At 39.1% G+C, this 27,816-nt stretch overlaps 1 non-coding gene across 1 annotated transcript; it reads right to left on the bottom strand.

Moving 5' to 3' along the window:
• Window positions 1-23,626: 23,626 nt before the first annotated feature.
• TRNAS-GGA lies at window positions 23,627-23,699 on the bottom strand. Its single transcript has one exon. It is a non-coding gene; the product is annotated as a tRNA-Ser (tRNA).
• Window positions 23,700-27,816: the final 4,117 nt, after the last annotated feature.

Raw genomic sequence — 27,816 nt, 5'->3', positions numbered from 1 at the left:
GGAAAGAACTCCATAAAATGAAGCCCACTGTTCATGTGCAGGCCATTTTGCTTTTTGTGTATAGATTGCATTCATTTCCGAAGTCAACACATTCTGCCCCATCTCCTACACTGAGATGTTTTTCTGAGCATTTCTAATTCAGTTAGGTTCTGTTGTATTGCGTATTCCATCCTGTGACACGCCTACACTCTAAATAACTAAACTTGAATAGATTATGACTGGCTATACAAATTGATGAGCATAGATAAATGCATGGTGACAGGTGTCCATCCTAAAGCATCACAGGGAGTACTTCAACCCCCTTCAGCAGATGATCTTCTTATCATCTATGTAGCTTCGCTTTTCCTAGAATGTCATAAATGGGGTCATACTGTGTGCTGTCTCTTCAGACTGGATTCTTTCACTAAGCAATATGCATGTGAGATTTAACCGTGTCTTTCAAGGGTTGGTGATTCATTCCTTTCTACTGCTGAGTAATACTCCACTGCATGTGTATGGGGGGAAAAACAATTTTCATTCTGCTCTTCCATAAGAAAAGGGCTTCCCTGATAGCTCAGTTGGTAAAGAATCTGCCTGCAATGCAGGAGACCCTGTTTGATTCCTGGCTCAGGAAGATCCATTGGAGAAGGGATAGGCTACCCACTCTAGTATTCTTGGGCTTCCCTTGTGGCTTAGCTGGTAAAGAATCCGCCTGCAATGTGGGAGCCCTGGGTTCAATCCCTGGACTTGGAAGATTCCCTGGAGAAGAGAAAGGCTACTCACTCCAGTATTCCGGCCTGGAGAATTCCATGGACTGTATATTCCATGGGTCACAAAGAATTGGACACGACTGAGCAACTTTCATTTTCCATAATAAAAGACAAATTACCAGGAGAAAAAACAGAAGCATACCTGCTCTATGCTTCCCTGGTGTCTTCAGTTCAGTTGCTCAGTTGTGTCCAACTCTTTGTGACCCCGTGAATCGCAGCACCCCAGGCCTCCCTGTCCATCACCAACTCCTGGAGTTCACCCAAACCCATGTCCATTGAGTCGGTGATGCCATCCAGCCATCTCATCCTCTGTCATCCCCTTTTCCTCCTGCCCCCAGTCCCTCCCAGCATCAGAGTCTTTCCCAATGAGTCAACTCTTCTCATGAGGTGGTCAAAGTACTGGAGTTTCAGCTTTAGCATCATTCCTTCCAAAGAACACCCAGGACTGATCTTTAGGATGGACTGGTTGGATCTTCTTGCAGTCCAAGGGACTCTCAAGATCTTCTCCAACACCACAGTTCAAAAGCATCAATTCTTTGGTGCTCAGCTTTCTTCACAGTCCAACTCTCACATCCATACATGACCACAGGAAAAACCATAGCCTTGACTAGACAGATCTTTGTTGGCAAAGTAAGTCTCTGCTTTTCAATATGCTACCTAGGTTGGTCATAACTTTCCTTCCATGGAGTAAGTGTCTTTTAATTTCATGGCTGCAGTCACCATCTGCAGTGATTTTGAAGCCCAGAAGAATAAAGTCTGACACTGTTTCCACATCTATTTCCATCTATGAAGTGATGGGACCAGATCCCATGATCTTCGTTTTCTGAATGTCGAGCTTTAGGCCAACTATTTCACTCTCCTCTTTCACTTTCATCAAGAGGCTCTTTAGTTCCTCTTCATTTTCTGCCAAAAGGGTGGAGTCATCTGCATATTTGAAGTTATTGATATTTCTCCCAGGAATCTTGATTCCAGCTTGTGTTTCTTCCAGTCCAGTGTTTCTCATGATGAACTCTGCATAAAAGTTAAATAAGCAGGGTGACAATATACAGCCTTGACTACGACTTTTCCTGTTTGGAACCAGTCTGTTATTCCATGTCCAGTTCTAACTGTTGCTTCCTGACCTGCATGTAGGTTTCTCAAGAGGCAGGTCAGGTGGTCTGGTATTCCCATTTCTTTCAGAATTTTCCACAGTTTATTGTGATCCACATAGTCAAAGGCTTTGGCATAGTCAATAAAGCAGAAATAGATGTTTTTCTGGAACTCTCTTGCTTTTTTGATGATCCAGCAGATGTTGGCAATTTGATCTCTGGTTCCTCTCCCTTTTCTAAATCCAGCTTGAACATCAGGGAGTTCACAGTTCACGTATTGCTGAAGCCTGGCTTGGAGAATTTTGAGCATTCCTTTACTAGCGTGTGAGATGAGTGCAATTGTACAGTAGTTTGAGCATTCTTTGGCATTGCCTTTCTTTGGGATTGGAATGAAAACTGACCTTTTCCAGTCCTGTGGCCACTGTTGAGTTTTCCAAATTTGCTGGCATCTTGAATGCAGCACTTTCACAGCATCATCTTTCAGGATTTGAAAGGGCTCAACTGGAATTCCATCACCTCCACTAGCTTTGTTCGTAGTGATGCTTTCTAAGGCCCACTTGAGTTCACATTCCAGGATGATCTGGCTCTAGGTGAGTGATCACACCATAGTGATTATCTTGGTCATGAAGGTCTTTTTTATACAGCTCTTCTGTGTATTCTTGCCACCTCTTCTTAATATCTTGTGGATTCATGTCAATGTATGGCAAAACCAATACAGAATTGTAAAGTAAAAAAAAAAAAAAAATCTTGTGCTTCTTGTTAGGTCCATACCATTTCTGTCCTTTATCGAGCCCATCTTTGCATGAAATGTTCCCTTGGTATCTCTCATTTTCTTGAAGAGATCTCTAGTCTTTCCCATTCTGTTCTTTTCCTCTATTTCTTTGCATTTGTCACTGAGGAAGGCTTTCTTATCTCTCCTTGCTAGTCTTTGGAACTCTGCATTCAGATGCTTATATCTTTCCTTTTCTCCTTTGCTTTTTGCTTCTTTTCTTTTCACAGCTATTTGTAAGGCCTCCTCAGACAGCCATTTTGCTTTTTTGCATTTTGTTTCCATAGGGATGGTCTTGATCCCTGTCTCCTGTACAATGTCACGAACCTAGTCCATAGTTCATCAGGCACTCTGTCTATCTGATCTAGGCCCTTAAATCTATTTCTCACTTCTACTGTATAATCACAAGAGATTTTATTTAGGTCATACCCGAATGGTAATGGTCTAGTGGTTTTCTCCACTTTCTTCAATTTAAGTCTCAATTTGGCAATAAGGAGTTCATGATCTGAGCCACAGTCTACTCCCAGTCTTGTTTTTGCTGACCCTGTAGAGCTTCTCCATCTTTGGCTGCAAAGAATATAATCAATCTGATTTTGGTGTTGACCACCTGGTGATGTCCATGTGTAGAGTCTTCTCTTGTGTTGTTGGAAGAGAGTGTTATGACCAGTGCATTTTCTTGGCAAAACTCTATTAGCCTTTGCCCTGCTTCATTCTGTATTCCAAGGCCAAATTTGCCTGTCACTCCAGGTGTTTCTTGACTTCCTACTTTTGCATTCCAGTCCTCTATAATGAAAAGGGATTTGATTTAATGAAAAAGGACATCTTTTTTGGGTACCCTCCAGCAATTGGTATTGTCATATATTTAGAGTTTAGTCCTAATTTGTGTGGTGTGATATCTCATGATTTTAATTTGTAATTCCTAATGGTGTATGATGTTGAGCATGTTTTTGTTTTTTACTATCTGTATATCTTTTTTTTTGGCTGGGTGTCTGTTCAGATCTTTACTCATTTTCTATGGGATTTTTCAAGAGGTCTTTGTCTATTTTGAGTCCAAGTCCTTTATCGGATATAAATTTTGCAAATACTTCTCTCCCAGTTTGTGGCTTCTCTTTTAATTTTCTGAATAAGGTCTTTTAGAATTGACATCTTTAATTTTATAAAGTCTACAATATTTTTCTTCTGTGGACTTTGTGTGTTAAAACTCAAAGCTTACGATGTACAGGTCAAACCCATGGTCATGTAGATTTTCTGTTTATGTCTACAATTTTGATAGTTTTGAATTTTAAATGTTTATTAATAAATCTGAGTGAATTTGGTGTCTACATTTCATTCTCTGTTTCAAGTTCATTGTTCCTGAACAGTCATTCTCTACTGTTTCAAGTTAATTGTCTCCACTAAGCTGTGCATGCCTGAGTGAGGGAGGCTTGATCTCCAGTTCTCACTGGCTGGCAGGGAATAAGGAGCCTGCCTCCCTGACCCTCCCCAACTCCAGTGGGAATTCCCTCTCTGGCAGAGCACCTGGCTGGGCGTGGCCACTGACAGGACTCTGGTCTCCTCAGGACCCACTGGGGCTTTGGCTTTGGGCCATTATGGTGTTCAGTTGAGGCTGACAGGAGCCTGATTTCCTCAGGACCTGCTGGGGATTCAGCTTTGGGATATTGTGGGGTTCAGTTCAGGCTGATGGGAGTCTGTTCTCCTCAGGACCTGCAGGGAGATGGTGCCCTTGAAGGAAAAGGTGAGTAAAATTGGGGAGGAGGTTTCTGTGTGTGGCTGTTGTGAAGTGTGTCTGTCTTCAGAGGACCCAGGACTGTCAGGGCTTGATGTGGAAAGCCATGGGCTTAGTCAGTTTTTGCGATATAGGACAGTGTCCAGTGTTGTTCTTTGATGTGTGCTGTCCATTTCCCCCAGCATGGCTTATGGAGGGGACTGTCCTTTTCCTTCAATAAAAGGGGGTGTATGTTCTTGGCTCCTTTCTTGTGAATTAACTGACCTTATGCCTGTAGGTTTATTTCTGGGCTCTCTTATCTCTGTACCTATTTCGGTGGCAATTCTACACGTCTTGTGGTGCCTATAAGTGCGTAATGTAGATTGAAGTCAAGGAGGGAGATGACACCAGCCTGTTCTCCTTTCTCAGGGTCTCTCTGGCTCTTCTGGGTCCTCTGGGGCTCCACACAGATGTTAAGATTGTTTCTGTTTCTGTGAAAAATGTCACTGAAATGTTGGTAGTGATTGCATGAATGTGTATGTGCTTTGGTTAGAATGGATATTTTTATGTCGTTTTCACCCACAAGCATGGGATATCTTTTTGTGTCTGTTCAGTTTAATTCATAAATGTCTTGTAGTTTTTAGCTTCAGGTCTTTCAACTCCTTCGTTTAATTCTAGTTTTGCGGGGAGATGTAGTTGTAAGTGGGATTATTTTCTTGATTTTTTTTTTGACTAAGATCTTTCAGAATAGATCTCTTTACTTTTATAAAGTCCACAATATTATTCTCTTGTGGACTGACAGCTTGTGTGTTAAAACTCAAAATTCATGATATACAGACCAAACCCAAGGTCATGTAGATTTTCCGTGTTTATGTCTACAATTTGACAGTTTCAAATTTTAAATGTTTGTTAATAAATCTGAGTGATTTTGGTGTCTACATTTCATTCCCTAATGTTTCAAGTTGATTGTTAAATGTTTTGGAAAAGTTTTCAATACTTGGCTCTATTTCAGTTTGAGTTTCCATAGTTTAATGGAGCTAGCAGAACTGCCCTCAGGGGCGGGGTCTCCACTAGGCTGGGAGGGAGACTTGCTCTCCATGTTCTCATTGGCTGGCAGAAGAAGAGGAGCCCGCCTCCCTGACCCTACGCTGACCCGCAGGGGAAGTTCCCGCTCTGACCAAGCTCCTGGGTCTGGGTGGCTGCTGTCAGGAGTCTGGTTTCTTCAGGACCAATTAGGGCGTCAGCTTTGGGACATTGTGGGCTTCATGCTAACGAGAGTCTGGTCTCCTCAGGACTTGCAGGGAGGCGGTACAGCTGAAGGAAAAGGTGAGTAAAAATTGGGGAGAAGATTCCTGTGGGTGGCTGATGATGAGCGTGTCTGTCTTCAGAGGACCCAGGACTGTTAGGGCTTGATGTTGAAACTTGTGGCTTTTAGTCAGTTTTAATCTGTGGTATAGCATGGTGTCCAAGTTGTTCCTTCATGTGTGGTGTCCATTTTTCCTAGCACGGTTTATTGAGGGGATGTCCTTTCCCGGGTGTATGTTCTTGGCTCCTTTCTTATCAATTAACTGACCGTGCTCCTATAGGTTTACTTCTGGGCTCTCTGTCTCTATGCCTGTTTCTGGGCCAATTCCACACTTTGTTGTGGTGCTTTTAGCTGTGTCATGTAGATTGAAGTTAGGGAGGAAGATGTGTCCAGGCTTTCTCCTTTCTTTTGGTCGCTTGTGGCTCCACACAGATTTTACATCACTTTAATTGATGAATGTCTTGCAGGTTTTAGCTCGCAGGGCTTTCAAGTCCTTGGTTAAATTCCTTGTTTTGCAGGTGATGCCACTGTAAGTGGGATTATTTTCTCAATTTCTCTTTCTGATAGTTCATTATTAATGTGGAGAATCACAAATGATCTTGCAATTTTACTGATTCTTTTTTTTTGGCCATATGACTTGGCTATGGGATCTTAGTGCCCTGACCAAGGATCAAACCCATAACCCCTGCAGTGGAAATGCAGAGTCTTAACCATTGGACTTCCAGGGACTCCCTGAATTCATGTTTTAGTTCTGACAGTTGTTTTGGTAGTTTTATGTGGAAAACTAGAATTCAGAAATCTCACAATTTCAGCTCTATCAGGGTCACCCATAGCACCCAAGACTTGGTGGCTACTAATATACCCTTCCTATGGTGACTTATAATACCATGAGGACTCCTACAAGACAATTAGCATCACCACTTCAGGTGAATTTGGTCTGGTTAAGTCTTGGCCTCTAGTGCGATGTTTGATGTCATCTCTGATTTTCTGACGTGTGACTTACATGGTTTATTGAAAGGTAATGTACTTTCTAGCAAATTTCAAATGTTTCAGCTTTAAATAGCAGTACAAATTTTCTGCATTCACACTAAAACCACAGTGTTTTACCCCAAACAGGGTCACTTTTCCAGGTAACCAGCATGTAACCCCCAAATGGGGGATAATTATGGTTTCCACATTACAGTCCTAACCACAGGACCACTTTAACTTTCACCAGCTGCCTAAGCTTTGTGCAAATATCTTTCTCTATTCTAATGCAGTTTTCTTTTTCTGGAACCATCACTGGGGCTTTCCCACGTGTTTAAAACCTTCACGGATTTAAAGTGTACAAGATGAGTGTGATCTGTATGGTTTCTTTCACTGAGGATGTTTTCAGTGCTTTTCCTTGTTGTAACATGTATCATTATTTTTTGTTGTGATTAAAAACATAGACCATTTATCATTTGAATCATTTTAAGTATGCACTTCTATAGCATTAACTGCATTCACATTGTTGTAAAAACGTCCTCATCATTCATCTCCAGAATCTTTTCATTTTCCCCAAGTGACTCTGTAACCATTAAACACTAACTAATAACACAATGGGTATTATGCTAGCTAAGGTGAAATGTGGGTTGAGGATTATCAGGGTTGCCATAATAAATAAGGAGAGTTTTCCTTCTAAGCATAATAGGGATGATATTAAATGGGATTGGTATATTAGTAATCCTAATACCTTTATTAAGATTGTAAATGCTGTAAATGCTATGATAATATTTATATAGACTAAAGACACTTGGTCATTATGAATTTAATCATATTGTAATGAGTCAAAATAATTTTGTTTTAAACTAAATATCATTCAGTTCATTCTAACTCTTTTTGGGTTCATTCATAGGCTAGGCTTTACTGCTAACAATAGAATTAGGAAGAGGGCTATGATAAGTATGGTGTTTATATTATTTGTGATGCCCAAGGAAGAGGTAATAGAAGTGCAATTTCTAGATCAAAGAGGAGGAATGTGATGGCTAGGAAACTTTTATGGAGAAGGGAAGATGGGCTGATCCTATGGGGTCAAATCCACATTCATAGCAGCTTGTTTTTTCTGAGTAAACAGTTGGAGTCAAAATGCAATAATAACAATTAATGCAGCTATAGTTAGGTATGTCAATAGTGTTAATATCAGATTAATTATTTTGTTTTTGGTTGTACCAAAACTAACTGACTGGAAGTCAAAGATATTGTTTAACACTAAAAGAATATGAGCCTCAGCAACAGATAGACACATAAAGGAATCATCATACCATGTTTATGAAATAACAGTATCAGCAGCTTCAAAGTCAAAATGGTTAGATGTAAAGTGAAATTTTAATTGACATAAGCAAACGACAAATGTTGATCCAGTAAGAACATGTAATCTATGAAATCATGTGGCTATGAAGAAAGTTGAGCCATATACTCCATCTGAAATGGTAAATGATGTTTTGTAGTACTCTGAGGCTTGCAGAGGTGTGAGATAAATGTCAGGGTGATTGTGATAAAAAAAAAAAAAAAAGCTTGAAGTATATGCTTTTCATTTCCTTCTGTGAGGCTGTCATGGACTCAGATGATTGATACCCCAGAGGCTAATAGTACAGAGGTATTCAAAAGTGGGACTTCTAAGAGATTGAGAGGGCAAATTCCTGTAGGTGGTCAACACCTGCCTAGTTCAGGTGTTGAAGTGAGGCTTGAGTGATAAAAAGCCCAAAAGAAGCCTGTAAAAATTTGACTTCTGAAATAATGAAAAGAACTATTCCATATCAAAGTCCTTTTTGAATAATTGGTATGTGATGACCTTGAAAAGTACTTTCTTGAATGATATCATCGTTAATATATTGTAAGAATATTAGTTAATATGTTAAGTAGGAGTAATGTTGTTGAGTTAAAATAAAATCCTGTTAGACCAGATGTTATTAGAAGGGCTGAGAAGGCCTTGTAAGTGGTTAAGGGCTAGGGTTTACTATATGATAGGCATAGGTTTGGTGGATCATGATGTGTTGTCAAGTAAATAAAGGCTTACTAACAGCATAAATACATAGGCTTGAATTATAGCAACAGCAAATTCAAGAATGGTGAATAAAGCAAAGATAATAAATGAAATGAGGGTGGTGCTGATGCTTATTAGTGTCAGAGTAGCTCCTCCAGTTAGGTGAATTAGCAAGTGTCTTGGTCTAATGTTGGCTGTTAGTCAAACAGCTAAGGCTACTTGTTGGATAAATAGGCTAATTGTTTTGATACTGACTAGGCAATGGCAACCCACTCTTGCCTGGAAAATCCCATGGACGGAGGAGCCTGGTAGGCTGCAGTGCATGGGGTCGCTAAGAGTTTGGCAACTTCACTTTCGCTTTTCACTTTCATGCATTGGAGAAGGAAATGGCAACCCACTCCAGTATTCTTGCCTGGAGAATCCCAGGGACGAGGGAGCCTAGTGGGCTGCCATCTATGGGGTCGCACAGAGTCGGACACAACAGAAGCGACCTAGCAGCAGCAGCAGTATAGGGATTAAGGAGATTGGAGTCCCTTGAGGTAAAAAGTGGGCTAATGATGCTTTAGTTTTATTGTAAAAGCTCATGACTGCAGTTCCTGCTCATATGCCTAGATTTATTGATAATTGTGTAGCTGGTGTAAATGAGTGTGGTAGCAATCCTAGTAAATTTATTGACCCAGTAAATGATATTAATATTAGTGCTCAAGTTTGTCTTTTATGATTATGAATGTTTATTATTTGCTTTGATGTAAGTTGGACTAACCACTGTTGAAAAGATATCAGATGATTATTAATTTGTTGGTTATGTTTGGAAAACATGCTCAGGAATATAATGATTAGGATGACAATAGGGAGTCCTATAATTGTTGGGGTAATAAAAGAGGCAAATAAATTTTCATTTTACTTCTCAAAGGGTGTTTTGTTTTTGTGTTTTTGTAGATGTAATTTCTGGGTTTGAGTAATTGTATTTTGAAAATTTTAATTGAAGTATAATAAATAGGATGAAGAACATTGATAAAATAGTAATAAATCATGTTGATGTATCTAACTATGGCATACGATTAAGGGGACTATTATTTCCCAATCTCCAACCTAAAAGGTTAGTGCTAGCTTAGCTTCTTAATGAATCTATAGTATTGATGCAGATCATTTTTTCAAAGTGTTTCAGCAGTACCAATTTGAGGAAAATTGGTATAAAACTATGATTTGATCCACAATTTTCTTAACATTGTCCATAGTACAGGCCTGATCGAGTTAAGAGTTGCTTGATTCAGATGCCCTGGGATTGCATCTGTTTTTAGTCCTAGAGAAGGCACATCTCATGAGTATAGCACATCTTCTGAGAAAATTCACATTTGAATAGCTATCTCTTTAGATAAAATGACTAGTTTTGATAGTTGCAATTCTCCTGGCTTTAACTCTGATATTGGAATTATATTGGAGTCAAAATTCAAGTCTTTATAATCTGTATATGCGTAGCTTCAGTATCATTGGTGACCTATAGTTTTTACTGTAAGGGATGGATTGTTAATTTTGTCTATTACATATAAAATTTGTAAGGATGGTAGGGCAATTAAGATGAAGATAATAGCTTGTAAGATTGTTCAGATAGTCTCTACTTCTTGTGTGTCTATTGTGCTAGTGTGCGTGAGTTTTGCTGTCAGCAAAAGTGAGATAATATAAAGTACTAATGAACTGGTTAAGAAAACAATTACTATATGTTTTCATGAAAGTGTAACAATTCTTCTGTGGTGGCTGGTGTTGCTTCAGTTCAGTTCAGTTCAGTCGCTCAGTCGTGTCCGACTCTTTGTGACCCCATGAATCGCAGCACGCCAGGCCTTCCTGTCCATCACCAACTCCCAGAGTTCACTCAGATTCACGTCCATCGAGTCAGTGATGCAATCCAACCATCTCATCCTCTGTCGTCCCCTTTTCCTGCCCCCAATCCCTCCCAGGATCAAAGTCTTTTCCAATGAGTCAACTCTTTGCATGAGGTGGCCAAAGTACTGGAGCTTCAGCTTCAGCATCATTCCCTCCAAAGAAATGCCAGGGCTGATCTCCTTCAGAATGGACTGGTTGGATCTCCTTGGGACTCTCAAGAGTCTTCTCCAACACCACAGTTCAAAAGCACCAATTCTTCAGCACTCTGCCTTCTTCATAGTCCAACTCTCACATCCATACATGACCACAGGGAAAACCATAGCCTTGACTAGACGGACCTTAGTCGGCAAAGTAATGTCTCTCCTTTTGAATATGCTATCTAGGTTGGTCATAACTTTTCTTCCAAGGAGTAAGCGTCTTTTAATTTCATGGCTGCAATCACCATCTGCAGTGATTTTGGAGCCCCCCAAAATAAAGTCTGACACTGTTTCACTGTTTCCCCATCTATTTCCCATGGAGTGATGAGACCAGATGCCATGATCTTCGTTTTCTGAATGTTGACCTTTAAGCCAACTTTTTCACTCCCCTCTTTTACTTTCATCAAGAGGCTTTTTAGTTCTGCTTCACTTTCTGCCATAAGGGTGGTGTCATCTGCATATTTGAGGTTATTGATATTTCTCCCGGCAATCTTGATTCCAGCTTGTGTTTCTTCCAGTCCAGCGTTTCTCATGATGTACTCTGCATAGAAGGTAAATAAGCAGGGTGACAATATACAGCCTTGATGTACTCCTTTTCCTATTTGGAACCAGTCTGTTGTTCCATGTCCAGTTCTAACTGTTGCTTCCTGGCCTGCATACAGATTTCTCAAGAGGCAGGTTAGGTGGTCTCGTATTCCCATTTCTTTCAGAATTCTCCACAGTTTATTGTGATCCACACAGTCAAAGGCTTTGGCATAGTCAATAAAGCAGAAATAGATGTTTTTCTGGAACCCTCTTGCTTTTTCAATGATCCAGCAGATGTTGGCAATTTGATCTCTGGTTCCTCTGCCTTTTCTAAAACCAGCTTGAACATCAGGAAGTTCACGGTTCACGTATTACTGAAGTCTAACTTGGAGAATTTTGAGCATTACCTTACTAGCGTGTGAGATGAGTGCAATTGTGCGGTAGTTTGAGCATTCCTTGGCACTGCCTTTCTTTGGGATTGGAATGAAAATTGACCTTTTCCAGTCCTGTGGCCACTGCTGAGTTTTCCAAATTTGCTGGCATCTTGAGTGCAGCACTTTCACAGCATCATCTTTCAGGATTTGAAACAGCTCAACTGGAATTCCATCACCTCCACTAGCTTTGTTCGTAGTGATGCTTTCTAAGGCCCACTTGACTTCATATTCCAAGATGTCTTATTCTAGATGAGTGATCACACCATCGTGATTATCTGAGTCATGAAGATCCTTTTTGTACAGTTCTTCTGTGTATTCTTGCCACCTCTTCTTAATATCTTCTGCTTCTGTTAGGTCCATACAATATCTGTCCCTTATCGAGCCCATCTTTGCATGAAATGTTCCCTTGGTATCTCTAATTTTCTTGAAGAGATCTCTAGTCTTTCCCATTCTGTTGTTTTCCTCTATTTCTTTGCATTGATCACTTATATCTTCTTGCTATTCCTTGGAACTCTGCATTCAGATGCTTATATCTTTCCTTTTCTCCGTGGCTTTTCGCCTCTCTTCTTTTCACAGCTATTTGTAAGGCCTCCTCAGACAGCCATTTTGCTTTTTGCATTTCTTTTCCATGGGGATGGGCTTGATCCCTGTCTCCTGTACAATGTCATGAACCTCATTCCATAGTTCATCAGGCACTCTATCAGATCTAGGCCCTTAAATCTATTTCTCATTTCCACTGTATGACCATAAGGGATTTGATTTAGGTCATACCTGAATGGTCTAGCGGTTTTCCTTGCTTTCTTCAATTTAAGTCTGAATTACATCCTTTATAAAAATTAACTTAAAATGGACCTAGGCCTAAATGTAAAATACAAAGTCAGAAAACTCTTAGAAGGTAACATAGGAAAAAATCTAGAAGACGGTGTTTGGCAATGACTCTTTAGGCAATGGCAATGACTCCATTCTAAAAACTAGGTTGTTTCATTATTTTGGGGATCTAAGAGTTCTTAGTTTTTAGAATGGATGAAAGATCTGAACAAACACCTCACCAAAGGCTACATACAGATGAAAAAGATGCATATGAAAGGAAACTCAAAATTATATATCATCAGAAATGTGTACATTTACATAATGAGATACCATGCCACACCTGTTAGAAAGTCAAACTCTAGAATACTGATAACAGCAAACTGGCAAAGATGTGGAGCAACAGGAACTCTCATTTTTTGCTGTCCTATTTTTCCTGAGAGCAAGAAACATGCTTCTTTCTTTCATCTATTGTAAAGAGGGCTGCCGTCTATGGGGTCGCACAGAGTCGGACACAACTGAAGTGACTTAGTAGTAGTAGTAGTAGTGTCCCTGATGGTTCAGGTGGTAAAGAATCTGCCTACAATGCAGGAGACCCAGGCTTGATCCGTGGATAGAGAAGATCCCCTGGGGATGGGAATGGCTAGCCACTCTAGTATTCTTGCCTGGAGAATTCCATGGACAGAGGAGCCTGGCAAGCTATAGTCCACGGGGTTGCAAATAGTCGAACCGCATGGTTGTTTGACTATTTGAGTGACTAACATTTTCACACTAAAATATAGTAAAGTGCTTAAACAAAAGAACTTGGGGGCCAAATTACATAGATTTGAATGCCAACTTGAGCATTCCTTAACTGCATTACATTTGGCAAGTCTTTTAACTTTTCTCTCCTTGTGTCCTCATCTGTCCGATGGGGATAATAAAATCTAAAGCAAAAAGTTGTTGAGAAGAGTAAGAGTTATAATAAATACCTTAGCTTTATTACTGTATCCCTGCAGTTGGCCAGTGTTACCCTCCCCAGGAAGACTTAGGAAGTAGTTTTTCTTTCTTGGAAAAGGAAAGGTCTTGTCTTCTGATAAAAAAAGATTATACACATGTGATAAGAAGCACTTGTAGGGTAAAGTGTTGTCTTGTAGCCTTGAAATCATATTACAGTGAAGAAGTTTGCTATCTTCTTTTCTAACTCTGAAACTTTGCTCTCTCCTGAAGATTTGAAAACAGTAAAGTCCTCATAATCTAGTGTGTTCTTCCCATCCCCAAAATTGTTTAAATTTTTTCTTAATGATCTGCTCTTGCAGAGAAAAAATCACATGTTTAGATTTCATCGAGTGGATAGATACGGTTGTTCTCAGCTATGACTGATAGAAGTAAGAAAATAGTGGATGATGAAAGGAAACTTTGAAAATCATAAACAAATGGAGGCATTTTATTAAAAAAAACATGTACTTCCTGTTTTCAAACTCCAGGACAGTAATTTAGATCTCAGGTGGTTGTGGGCAGATGTAATAAGGAGAAATATGATCCTAGAGATAGAACTTAGCAGAAAGGATCAGGACAAGGAATGAGGAAGCTCAGACACCAGTGTAGCTTATGTTCTGCATTAATCAAGTGGTCTCAAGCAATTCATGTCAATTCTCTGATTCAGAGATACATTAAGGCTGGATTTCTGGGAGGGTTAAATCATAATGTAATGCATATAGACATGACTTGAAAACTGTACAGAAAAAATTTAAGGTAATTTATTTTTTCTTTAAGAACCTATTTCTTCCTATCTAAAAAATGGGCAGAGGTAATTTTTTTTTTAACAGAATATGCCTTCTCTGTGTGAGAATAAACTACTACTACTACTATTATAACAGTTATAATTCTTGTTCTCTAACTTTCATATTCCTTTTCTATATGTTCACTCATTCTTCACATGTCCTACCTGCTTTCTGGCCCCATAGCCATCACACATATAGCAGGAATTTAGTTATCTGGTTAGTTATCTGGCTTCCCTGGTGGCTCAGAGGTTAAAGCATCTGTCTGCAATGCAGGAGACCTGGGTTCGATCCCTGGGTTGGGAAGATCCCCTGGAGAAGGAAATGGCAACCCACTCCACTCCAGTATTCTTGCCTGGGAAATCCCGTGGATGGAGGAGCCTGGTGGGCTATATTCCACGGGGTTGCAAAGAGTCAGACACAACTGAGCGACTTCAATTAGTTATATCATCTAATTACGTTTATAACATCTTCAAAGGGAAGATTTACACAGAACCACTAACTTTTAATCTACTCCAGTCTCTTTGCATCATTACCCTCTTCGATATTCCCCTAGTCTCAGTCTTAAGCTTCCCTTATGGCTCAGCTGGTAAAGAATTTGCTTGCAATATGGAAGACCTGGGTTCGATCCCTGGGTTGGGAAGATACCCTGGAGAAGGGAAAGGCTACCCACTCCAGTATTCTGTCCTGGAGAATTCCATGAGCTATATAGTCCGTGGGTTCCCAAAGAGTCGGACATGACTGACTGACTTTCACTTTGGGCTTCCTTAGTAGCTCAGACAGTAAAGCATCTGCCTGCAATGCAGGAGACCTGGCTTTGATCCCTGGGTTGGAAAGATCCCCTGGAGAAGGAAATGGCAACCCACTCCAGTATACTTGCCTGGAGAATCCCAAGGACAGAGGAGCCTGGCGGGCTATAGTCCCTGGGGTCGCAAAGAGTTGGACAGGACTGAGCGACTAACACATAAACACAGTCTCAGTCTGCTGCCTGGAGACTACGTGGAGACATCTAACCACTGATCTTGCCTATCAAAAAAATATTTGTGTAGCTGGATTGGTTGCTAACTCTGGATGCTTCTAATGTTCTAATATTCTGGGTGCCAGAATTGTGTCAGGCCTGAAAAGTCGCACCGGAAGAAGCCTGCTCCCCCAATCCTGTGCAAGATTTCTTCGCTTAAGTCCCCAAACAGCTCTTCTGCCTGAATCTCACAGATTGTATCTTGAACAGATCCTGCTATCCTTCTCTCCACCGTCTTTTCATGGAAAACAAAGCTTAAAAACCTGATAGAGAATAGACATTTTATTTCCTCTTAGTTTTGCTTTTTCTTTACCCTTCTACTATACTCTGCCAATTTTTTAAACATAACATACCCCATGCATATTAAGGAAAACAGACACTTGAGAACAGAACTGCTTTGGGAGAAAAGTATATTGTTACACTAATAGTAGAAAAGCCCAAAATATTTTGTTATAAAGATGTATATCATAGATACAAATATACATACACAATTATACTCAAGAAAGGTGATTTTATTATTATTTTTTTCTTTAACTGGTGTAATCTTCCTCACAAGCCCCTTCCTTCAATCCTCACTCCGCTTAACCAGTCATCAGGAAAGCTTGAATTTGTTCATTAATGATATTCAAATTATCCCTGGATTAAATGGTTTATTTGTTAAAATATTCAATGAATTCAAAATTCCTTTCTTTCTCATAGCTTGTTTATTGTTTAATATTGTTTCTTTTTGTTTGATCAATGTTCAACTTTTTGGATTCTTCTACTTTCTCTATTTTTCAAGATGGCAACTGGATATATGAGAAAGTCAGGCACCATTCCCCCCCCCCCCCCCGCCCCCGACCTGAGCAAGATGAAACCACAGGTCTGAGTGTTTCCTGAATCATTTATGATATTTGTGTTGCACCTGGTCTAGTCCTGTTCCTATTGAGATGACAAGGTACAATTAATTGATTTGGTCTTTAGAGATGTTATACTTGGTTCAGCAAACACAACCATTCAGTGGTAATCACTTATCAATTTCTTGATTTGTTAAGGATGTTTTCTCTGAATATAGAATTCTAATTGACAGATTTTGGCATTTAAAGTTATCTCAGATATTATTTCATTGTCTTTTTTCATTTATTCTTCATTTTTTCTCTCCTTTCTTTCCTCTCCTTCTCTTTCTTTCTGCCTACACCACCTTGCCCAAGGTATCTTTATACTTTTATAAAGATCCCCATGCTGCTGCTGCTGCTAAGTTGCTTCAGTCGTGTCCGACTCTGTGCGACCCCATGACGGCAGCCCACCAGGCTCCGCTGCCCCTGGGATTCTCCAGGCAAGAACACTGGAGTGGGTTGCCATTTCCTTCTCCAATGCATGAAAGTGAAGTCGCTCAGTCGTCTAACTCCTAGCGACCCCGTGGACTGCAGCCTACCAGGCTCCTCTGTCAATGGGATTTTCCAGGCAAGAGTACTGGAGTGGGGTGCCATTGCATTCTCTGAAATATCCCCATATTATCTTTAAAATGCAAATTCAGGACTGGGAAGTACATTTGGAAAAAAAAATAACAGAAGAAAAATTGAAAAGATCAGTTTTTCACTGGAGAAAATAGTTCAAATGGAAATAGTTGGTTTGGCATAGGTAGCGAGAGTAAAATTGAGGTGGCATTTTCATTTTGCACCAATTCCTTTAGAGTTTATGAATTCCAATTCAACCTTAACTCCAAAATGTGAACTCATTTGCCTCCAATAGACTTCTGAATATCATGATTATTGGATGAAGAATGAAGAGGCCAAGAATATTCTGACTACAGTCTTATTTTTACTCCCCACACTTTAGAATTTTGATTCTTTAATCTCTTTGCTATAATCAGTTTCCAATATAGACTTTCTTATGAAAAGTCAATGGACTTAAATTGCATAATGCATCATTTTTTTCTGGCTGTTTTTAAGAGTTTATTTTCTTATTTTTGGATCCCAATAACTTGATTATGTTATATCAAGGTATGATGTTCCATATGCTTATCCTGGTTAAATTTGCTGAGCTTCTTAAATCTATATATTTATGTCAATGCCACAATCTGGGAAATTTTTGGTCCTTATTTCATCAGGTATTTTTTCTGTCTCCTCCTTTCTATTTTATTCTGAAAAAGTGAAAGTGTTAGTTGCTCAGTTTTGTCTGACTCTTGGTGACCCCATGTACTGTAGCCTGCCAGGCTCCTCTGTCCATGGAATTCTCTAGGCAAGAATACTAGAGTGAGTAACCATTCCCTTCTCCAGGGAATCTTCCCAACCTAGGAATAGAACTTGAGTGTTCTAAACTGCAGCAGGATTCTTTACCATCTGAGCCACTAGGGAAGTCCATCAGTGCAGAAGACCTGGGTTCCATCCCTGGGTCGGGAAGATGGCCTGAATCCGACATAACTGAATGATTAATTCATGTTATTCCAAAGTGCCTCTGAATACATGCATTTAAAATCTTTTTATATTTCATGAGCTCTTGAAAATATTTCTCTTTTCTTGAACAGTTTTTTCTCTGTTCCTTATACTAAGATATTTGAGTTCATTCATCATCAGATTAAAAAACTCAGGAAGGAAATCTTTTTCCTTCTTCCCTCTGAGTTCTTTGGCTGATCTAGTAATTAAACTGACATAAAATAGATTAGTAGGAGAAAAACAAATTTAATTTTGTGTTTATGAAATTCCGATGGATATGAAATCAAAGAAGTGGCCAAGGCAAGTAGACTTCATACCTTTTAGACAGAGAAACATTTATTTATGAAGATTTAACAGAACAAAGGGGTTTGGGGCCACAAACTAATAAAGAAGTAACAAAATTTTTTTATATGGCCTTGGCCTTGAAATCCCTCTCTGGTGATAAGAATGCTTTCCACTTTCTAGGTATAGGGAGGATGCTATCACATGTGAAATTCATTTCCTCCTTTCAAGGGACAAATAAGGGTCAGAGTATCCTTGCCAGTTGTTTCTTAAGTAATTCCGATTCAAAATAATCAATGTGCCAAATTGGTAGCCTTTCAGGTGGGCTGTGCTGCTCTCCTTCAGTGTCCATGTTATTCATGTAAGTGTCAGACATCAGCAAGAGGTCTGGAAAGAATGTACACCCAAAAGCTGGAGATTGCCCTCTCCGGTTATCCCCTTTCCTGGATTTCCAACAGCAATTTCTGTTGACTGTTGCTGCCTTTTATTTTATTCTTTGGTGTTACACACCAGAACAACTGTATTTTCTGAGTTTTATTTACTTTATACAGTGCAAACTGAGCCTACACTCACTGTAAAAACTATGAAACTATAAAATTTATCCAGTGTGTAGACCCTTGTGCATTATTTGGCTGTTTTTGGTAATTCTTCCCTGTTTCAAGTAGGTTTTGTTTCATGTGTGTGTGTTTCTTCCAAATTTTACAGTTGTCAACAAGACAGTTGGACCTATAAAATCCATTTATTTATATTGGAAAAATATACTGACTTAATGTTAGTATTTCAACTAGTCCTTATCATCTTATAATGTCCTCCAATGCTGTTGTTTTTTAAATTATTTTTCCTGTGGTTATTCTTTCAGTTTAATTAAAATACATATTCTGTATTTAATTTTACACATTACATATTCTGTATTTAAAATACATAACTGTATTTAATTAAAATGCAGTTTAAATAAAATGCATACATAAAATACATATTTATCCCATCTAGTGGTCTTTGAAGGAGAAGGCAATGGCATCCCACTCTAGTACTCTTGCCTGGAAAATCCCATGGACGGAGGAGCCTGGTAGGCCTCAGTCCATGGGGTTGCTATGAGTTGGACATGACTGAGCGACTTCACTTTCACTTTTCACTTTCATGCATTGGAGAAGGAAATGGCAACCCACTCCAGTGTTCTTGCCTGAAGAATCCCAGGGATGGCGGAGCCTGGTGGCCTGCTGTCTATGGGGTCGCACAGAGTCCGAAACGACTGAAGTGACTTAGCAGCAGCAGCAGCAGCAGCAGCGGTCTTTGAAGGAGAAGCTAATGGCATCCCACTCCAGTACTCTTGCCTGGAAAATCCCATGGACGGAGGATCCTGGAAGGCTGCAGTCCATGGGGTCGCTGAGGGTCAGACACGACTGAGCGACTTCACTTTCATGCATTGGAGAAGGAAATGGCAACCCACTCCAGTGTTCTTGCCTGGAGAATCCCAGGGACGGGGGAGCCTGGTGGGCTGCCGTCTATGGGGTTGCACAGTAGGAAAGGACTGAAGTGACTTAGCAGCAGCAGCAGCGGCAGTCTTTGAAAGTTTGGATTCAGATTCTTTGACTTGAGTTTTTTGCACTGACCTTTTTTTTTTGTTTTATTAACATGATATGTGCTTTGATTTCATTCTCATTTTCAATTTTTTCCCCTAAAATGTTTGGATAGTTGCCATGTTCTTGCTTTACTTTTTCATGATTTGTTTGGGTAATCCAATCTAATATTATTTATTCTAATAGATAATTTCCTTAACTTTAGGAAATCTTTGTATTATGTCCCAAGCTTTAAATTGAGGACTGGAATAATTTTGTTCACTCTAAACTTTTAAACCTGAGGATGATATGAAAAAAAAAAAAAAGAAATGAGAGGTACATTCCACTAGGGCAATGTGCAGCCTTTGTCATAGAGCCTCGCTCGCGCGCGCGCTCTCTCTCTCTTTTTTTTTTTTTTTTTTTGCGGGGGGCGGGGGCTCTCTTCTCAAGTTCGTCAATGTTTTTACTGGGATTCATCCAATGAGGTGTAGAGTAAGATGCGACAATCAGATCTTGTAGAATATTCCACAATTTTACTGTAAAACACTGAAAAATGGAGAGTCCTAAAAGATTTTACTGTTTCTGATGAGATCACAGGAAGTATAAGTGAAACAATTCTACTCAAAAGGATTTTCCATTATCATTCCACTGACTGTGTAAACACATCCATTCTACTTAATTTCAATTTGGGAATTATTCATGAGCAGTCTCAGGATTTTCTTGATTTCTTCAGTACTTTTTCATGGGAATAGAGGGAGTAGGTATAAGACGCATAGTTGTCTAAGCTGCACCTGAATTTTCACTTTATTTCCTAGGCTGACACTTTAAAAAGTGAGTTGTATGAGGTATGATGTTATTTGGTTATGTAGGGAAATGTAACTTGCCACCGCAGAGTGAGTCTTTTTGGCTTGAGAAATATTTTGGATTGATTGTTTCTAAGAAACAGCACACTCGGGAGGTCTATTACCCCCTCCTTAACTGCCTAAAATAATAGATACAGGATTTGTTCCAGGAAGAGCACTATGGGATAGGGGTAGTAGGGGGAACTCAGCATGGCTTGGAGACCAAAGTGCATTCTGTATTCCACTGTCTCTGCATGGCATAGCAAACATTTGTTTACCAAACATTTGTTTTTCATCTCCATGTAAATTTTCTTTCTCTTCTTTGAAGTCTCAAACCCCTGCCTCCTCTTCTCCTCAGGTAGCACATAGCCTCAATTGCCAAACTTGTCCTTGGGATTCATATTCTTATCGAGCTCATACATATGTAACTAAATATTTTTTTTTCCCATTTAATCTGACTCATGTCAGTCTAACCTAGAAAGGATAGAGGGAAAGTTTTTTTCACTCCCACAGTTGCTTTTGACAGTTTTTTTCCTGATTTTAATTTTTGTTATTTTGGTTGTCAATCTGATAAGATATTGAAGGTAAGGGAAGAAGAAATTGTGGGGTTTTTTATCTGCTTTCTTACCCATAAGCATTTTACCATGATATATTAACTTGACTTTCTATCTTGAGATGTTTTTTCTCTTCTTGAGTAAAATCCTCCAATGTTTTATCTAAGGGATTCTAATATGCATGTTTAATTTTATCACTGTGTGTGCTCAGTTGCTTAGTCATGTCCAACTCTTTGCTAGCCCATGGACTGTAGCCATCCAGGCTCCTCTGTCCTTGGAATTTTCCAGGCAAGCATACTGGAATGATTGCCATTTCCTCCTCCAGGAGATCTTCCTGACCCAGGGATCAAACAAGTTATTTGCATGAGTATTGTTGATTCACAACTACTATTAAGTGACACCTAATGAAAGATGGTGACTGCAGCCATGAAATTAAAAGACACTTACTCCTTGGAAGAAAAGTTATGACCAACCTAGATAGCATATTCAAAAGCAGAGACATTACTTTGCCGACTAAGGTCCGTCTAGTCAAGGCTATGGTTTTTCCTGTGGTCATGTATGGGTGTGAGAGTTGGACTGTGAAGAAGGCTGAGTGCCGAAGAATTGATGCTTTCTAACTGTGGTGTTGGAGAAGACTCTTGAGAGTCCCTTGGACTGCAAGGAGATCCAACCAGTCCATTCTGAAGGAGATCAACCCTGGGATTTCTTTGGAAGGAATGATGCTAAAGCTGAAACTCCAGTACTTTGGCTACCTCATGCGAAGAGTTGACTCATTGGAAAAGACTCTGATGCTGGGAGGGATTGGGGGCAGGAGGAGAAGGGGATGACCGAGGATGAGATGGCTGGATGGCATCACTGACTCAATGGACGTGAGTCTGAGTGAACTCCGGGAGTTGGTGATGGACAGGGAGGCCTGGCGTGCTGCGATTCACGGGGTCACAAAGAGTCGGACACGACTGAGCAACTGAACTGAACTGAATGAAAGATGGCCAATTAAATACCATAAATAAAACTTTTAAAGTAAGCGTCATTCTCTTTCCATGTATTAATATAAACCTAGACTATGTGCACTAAACCAACTAATAGCCATGTTTATCTGGATAGTAGAGGAAGACAATTGGGAAAAAGCAGATTTGACATATATTAAAAAAAAAGAACAGGGGATATACTGAAGATACAGATACAAAGAAAGAGAATTCTGAAAAGATTTGGGTCTCTGCATGGGAGCATCCTATAAAACCAGCTGGCCCTGTTAGTTTGTCAGTTGGTTCCATGAGTTAATAAATGAGCTCTGCACATAAGCTATTTATATTCAAGTTTCCTTTATTTGCAACCAGACTGACTACCTTTGACTACTTCTCTGATGATATACCTACAAACTTCCAATATTATCGCACTATATTATTGTTTGTCATATTTTGATAATGAGTCTATTAAGAATATGTCCTTCTTTTCCAATTTGGATTTCTTTTATTTTTATTTGTTCTCTGATTGCTGTGACTAGGACTTCCAGAACTACACTGAGTAAAAGTAACAAGAGTGTGCATTCCTATGTTGTTCCTGATCTTAGAAGAAATGCATTTGAATTTTCACCATTGAGCATGATGTTAGCTGTGCGTTTATCATACACGGCCTTTTTATTATGTTGATATATATTCCCTCTATGCCCACTTTCTAAAAAGTTTATTTTTTTAATCATAAATACATGTTGAATTTTATTGAAAGCTTTTTCTATATCTATTGAGATGATCACGTGGTTTTTACCATTCAATTTGTAAATGTGTATCACATTGATTGATTTGTGGGTATTGCAAATGATGCTACTGGCAAGGAACTAATTTCCAAAATAACGAACAGTTCATATAACTTAATATCGAAAAACAAACAACCCAACCAAAAAATAGGCAGAACACCCAAGTAGACATTTTTCCAAAAGAAGATATACAGATGGCCATCAGGCACATGAAAAGATGCACAATATTGTGAATTGTTAGAAAAATGCACATCAAGACTACAGTAGAGTATCACCTCACACCATTTTTTAATGGTCACTGTTAAAAACTCTATAAATAATAAATACTAGAGAACTTGTGTAGAAATGGGAACCCTCCTGCACTGTTGGTGGGAATGTGAATTGATCCAGCCATTATGGAAAAAGAATATGGAGATTCCTTCCTTTAAAAAATTAAAAAATAGAGCCTCCATATGATCCAGCAGTTTGACTCCCGGGTGTATATCTGGAGAAAAACATGGTTCAAAAGGATATAAGATGGAATATTTTTCAGTCATAAAAGAATGAAATAATGGATTTGCAGCAACATAGATGGACCTAGAGATTATTAAGTGAAGCAAGTCAGACAAAGGCAAATATCATCTGATATCACATGTATATGGAAACTTAAAAAGTGACACCAGTCACCTTATTTACAAAACAGAAATAGACTCATGCACATAGAAAACAAACATACAGCTGCCAAAGCAAAAAGGGGATGGGGGAGAGATAAATTAGGATTTGGGAATTAACATATACATGGTACTATATAAAAAGAGATAAATAAACAGGACCTGTTGTGTAGACAGGAATATATATTCAGTATCTTATAATAGAAGTGAAATCGCTCAGTCGTGTCTGACTCTTTGCGACCCCATGGACTGTAGCTTACCAGGCTCCTCCCTCCATGGGACTCTCCAGGCAAGAGTACTGGGGTGGGTTGCCATTGCCTTCTCCAGGGGATCTTCCTGACCCAGGGATCGAACCTGGGTCTCCTGCATTCCAGGCAGACGCTTTAACCTCTGAGCCACCAGGGAAGCCCCAATGAAAAAATCTGAAAAAGAATCTGAATCGCCTTGCTGCATACCTGAAACTAATACATTGTTAATTAACTTCAATAAATGGTTTAAAAATAAAAATCTAAGACAAAAGCAAAATGAAATAACAATCAATAATAGGTCTTTGCTTCATTCATCTTAATTTATCCAGAACTTAACACATTAAGTTGAATTTCCAAAATAGTCTCTTGCCTTTAAAATTGTTACTGTTTTTCTCAGCTGGTAAACTGTATTCATGCAGTTTAGTTCAGTTCAAAATATATTTTTATTATATATGTGCTTAGTCTGCCATATGGGTGGTGTCATCTACATATCTGAGGTTATTGATATTTCTCTTAGCAATCTTGATTCCAGTTTGTGCTTCATCCAGCCTGGCATTTTGAATGATGTACTCTGCATGTAAGTTAAATAAACTGGTTGACAATATACAACCTTGATGTACTCCTTTCCCAATTTGGAACCAGTCTGTTGTTCCATGTCTGGTTCTAACTGTTGCTTCTTGACCTGCGTACAGTTCTCTTAGGAGGAAGGAAAGGTGGTCTGGTATTTCCATCACTTTAAGAATTTTCCAGAGTTTGTTGTGACCCACACATTCAATGCTTTAGCATAGTCAATGAAGCAGAAGTAGATGTTTTTTCTGGAATTCTTTTGCTTTTTCTATGACCCAACAGATGTTGGCAATTTGATCTCTGGTTCCTCTGCCTTTTCTAAATCCAGCTTGTACATCTGTGATCTATAATAAGACAGTGAAGTTATCTTGTTAGTTCATCATATGGATTTTTTCAACTAAGGGAGAATGAAGCAGGAAAAAGAAACTAGCTCTCTGAGATGAAAAGCAGCATGAGAATGAGACATAATTGTATTAAAGGTAAATTTCCTTATGTTCAGAGTTTCCCCTTAGAAAGTATTATGTCAACAGTGATATTTTCTGTCAAAAGGCCTTAGAAGAGCACATTCCAGCGCATTGGAAGCTCACCATCCAGTAATAATAGCCACTATTTGGTGAGTGCACAGGGTGTGCCTGTCTTTGTTATTGATCCAAGGACAGACTTGCAGTTAATGAGAGATAACTCTCACTAACTCTATAAGGAAGGCACTATGATTACCCTCATCTCTTTGATGATGAAGCTGAGTCACAAAAGTGTTAGATAACTTAACTCAGGTTTCTATACCCAGAAGAATACGGAGCTGGAATTTGAGTTTAGAAAGTCAAAGACTATTAAATTCTCTGATTTAGTTAATCTTAGTAATTCTGGCAAATACATTCATACAATCACCATCCAAAGGGGGAAAAACTTAGCTAAGTTAAATACTTAGGAATGAAGAGAAAGGGTTTTCATACAGTAAAATATTTAAAACTGGAAAATATTGAAGACATACTCCGATATGAATGGAGTTTAGAAAAGATGGATTTTTGAATGAGGCCTGAAAATGAAAGTCATTAGATATGAAGGGATCAAGAATACAAAGTACAGTTCCATTCATTTGAACCACTAATCTTCCACTTGAAATGTTTTCTCCCCATCTCTCTACTTTTCAAAATTTGGTTCATTTGTCAATGTCCAATTTGAGAATGTGGATACAAACCCCACAATCAATTTGCTGGTGATGGTAACCAAGTCAAAGAGCATAGGTGTTCCCAGTTACAGAAAGATTTGTGGTTAGGTGTAGAGGAGCAGACACTCTCAACTGATGAACCAACATCACTGCTTCCTGGCAAATAGAGTCCCACTTTTGTCCAGGGATATAAGATACACAGTACTAGTTGAGACAGCTTACTTTCCCAGATGCCTTAGTGTTAAGGATGGTCATGTGGCAAAGTTATAGCCAGTAACATATAAGAAAGCATCTACTGCTTGTTCTGGACATATTTTTTGCTTTTTTATTGTGGCAGAGAGAAAAAGACACTTGGACCTGACATTACTATTTTCCCCTTTTCTTGTTCTTAAGACAGTTGCTATACCCAGAGATGCAGCAGCCATACTTTGACAGTTAGGCAAGAAAAAGTTCCCAATATATTAACAATTGCAAAAATAAAACAAAAATCTTGCATTGTTGATGGAACTGTTGAACATTTGAATTAATTCCAGCAATTTTCCAGGCTTATTTGTAAGGGAGACATACTACTACCCTTGTATAGCTATTTGGGCCTTAGTATTAACTGAGGCATTTCCAGCTTTATTTTCAGAGGTCTTAAAATGAGACTGAGGAAAAGTATGGGGCTGCAGAAAGTTGTACTAAGAATGCTGTGAGGAATAGGTGAAGTGTATAATTGTGGGGCACTGAGAATCATAACTAAAGAGCCTCTTGATGAAAGTGAAAGAGGAGAGTGAAAAAGTTGGTTTAAAGCTCAACATTCAGAAAACAAAGATCATGGCATCCAGTCCCATCACTTCCTGGCAAATAGATGGGGAAACAGTGGCTGACTTTATTTTTTTGGGCTCCAAAATTACTGCAGATGGTGATTGCAGCAATGAAATTAAAAGACACTTACTCCTTAGAAGCAAGTTATGACCAACCTAGACAGCACATTAAAAAGCAGAGACATTACTTTGTCAACAAAGGTCCATCTTGTCAAGGGTATGGTTTTTCCAGTGCTGATGTATGGATGTGAGAGTTGGACTATAAAGAAAGCTGAGCACTGAAGAATTGATGCTTTTGAACTGTGGTGTTGGAGAAGATTCTTGAGAGTCCCTTGGACTGCAAGGAGGTCCAACCAGTCCATCCTAGAGATCAGTCCCAAGTGTTCATTGGAAGCTGAAACTCCAATACTTTGGCCACCTAATGCAAAGAGCTGACTCATTGGAAAAGACCCTGATGCTGGGAAAGATTGAGGGCAAGAGGAGAAGGGGACTACAGAGGATGAGATGATTGGATGGTATCACCAACTCAATGAAGATGAGTCTGAGTAAACTCCGGGAGTTGGTGATGGATAGGGAGGCCTGGTGTGCTGTGGTTCATGGGGTCACAAAGAGTTGGACACGACTGAATGACTGAACTGAGAATCATACTGTTTACCCTAACTTCATCCACTTTGTAACAGTTAATGTTAAGTTTCTACTTATGAGTTTATTTAAAGACAAATTTCACACGGTAGAAAAAATTTTAAAGCTTTTATCTGGTTGATTTCTAACTTCCCTTTCAGTTTTAAAATATCAATTTCTGAATTCTTTCCTGAAAATTTCCCTAATAACTCAAAGTGATACTTATTTTTGACAAGTCAGCGTACTTATTTTCTATATTATCTTTTGACAGCTTACTCTGGCAACTTACAATTTACATTATACTTTACATATAATGCCTAGGAAACTTTTATTTGTATTAGTTTTGTATGTAGATGTTATCAGCTATAGAGTTTGAAATACCTCTAAGAATGTGGTAGAAGTTCTGTACATATACATGTGTAGCAGGGGTCCAATACATGTGCATTCAGTTGGATTATATGCCATCAGACAATCTCTGATTCTTGTTACCTCTACCTCAGAGATTTCAGGTTACGCTATTCATCACATTCAAAGTACAGTGAAAGAAAATTTCAAACATTTGAGGGGTACATTTTCCATCATAAAGACTTTATCATAAAGTTAGAAGGGGCTTCGTTTTGAAGAAAAGCATCTCTTTACATGCATCTTCATCTCAGCTTCCCTCTACCATTAGTCCAACCTTGCATTTATTTCTGAAATAAAGAAAATTGCAGCATGTAGTTGCTAGGATTATTCCAGCCTACTTTTTTTTTTTTTTCAGATTGCAGAATTAGTGTGTCATTTTTCTTCATAGCTTCTGATTTAATTTCTGTTAATGTTGCTGATCATTGGTTTCACAATGAAATTCATTCCAGTGAGTTAGTGGGTTTCCACCTTTACACTGATAGCACAGAATATCTGCAAGAAGCAAATAAGCAAAGAAATTGATACACTATGTAAATCGCTTTCACACAGCTTTTTATTTTTTATTACTGAGTTGATAAAAGCACAACTTTGTGTGGGTCAACCTGTTCATGCTCAGTTGCTCAGTCATGTCTAACTGTGCAACCCCGTGGACTGTAGCCTGCCAGGCTCCTCTGTCTATGGGATTTCCTAGGCAAGAATACTGGAGT

Source organism: Oryx dammah, unplaced genomic scaffold, assembly GCF_014754425.2.
Source record: "Oryx dammah isolate SB20612 unplaced genomic scaffold, SCBI_Odam_1.1 HiC_scaffold_22, whole genome shotgun sequence".
NCBI classification, from domain to species: Eukaryota; Metazoa; Chordata; class Mammalia; order Artiodactyla; family Bovidae; genus Oryx; species Oryx dammah.
This window is presented reverse-complemented; position numbering and strand designations above follow the sequence as displayed.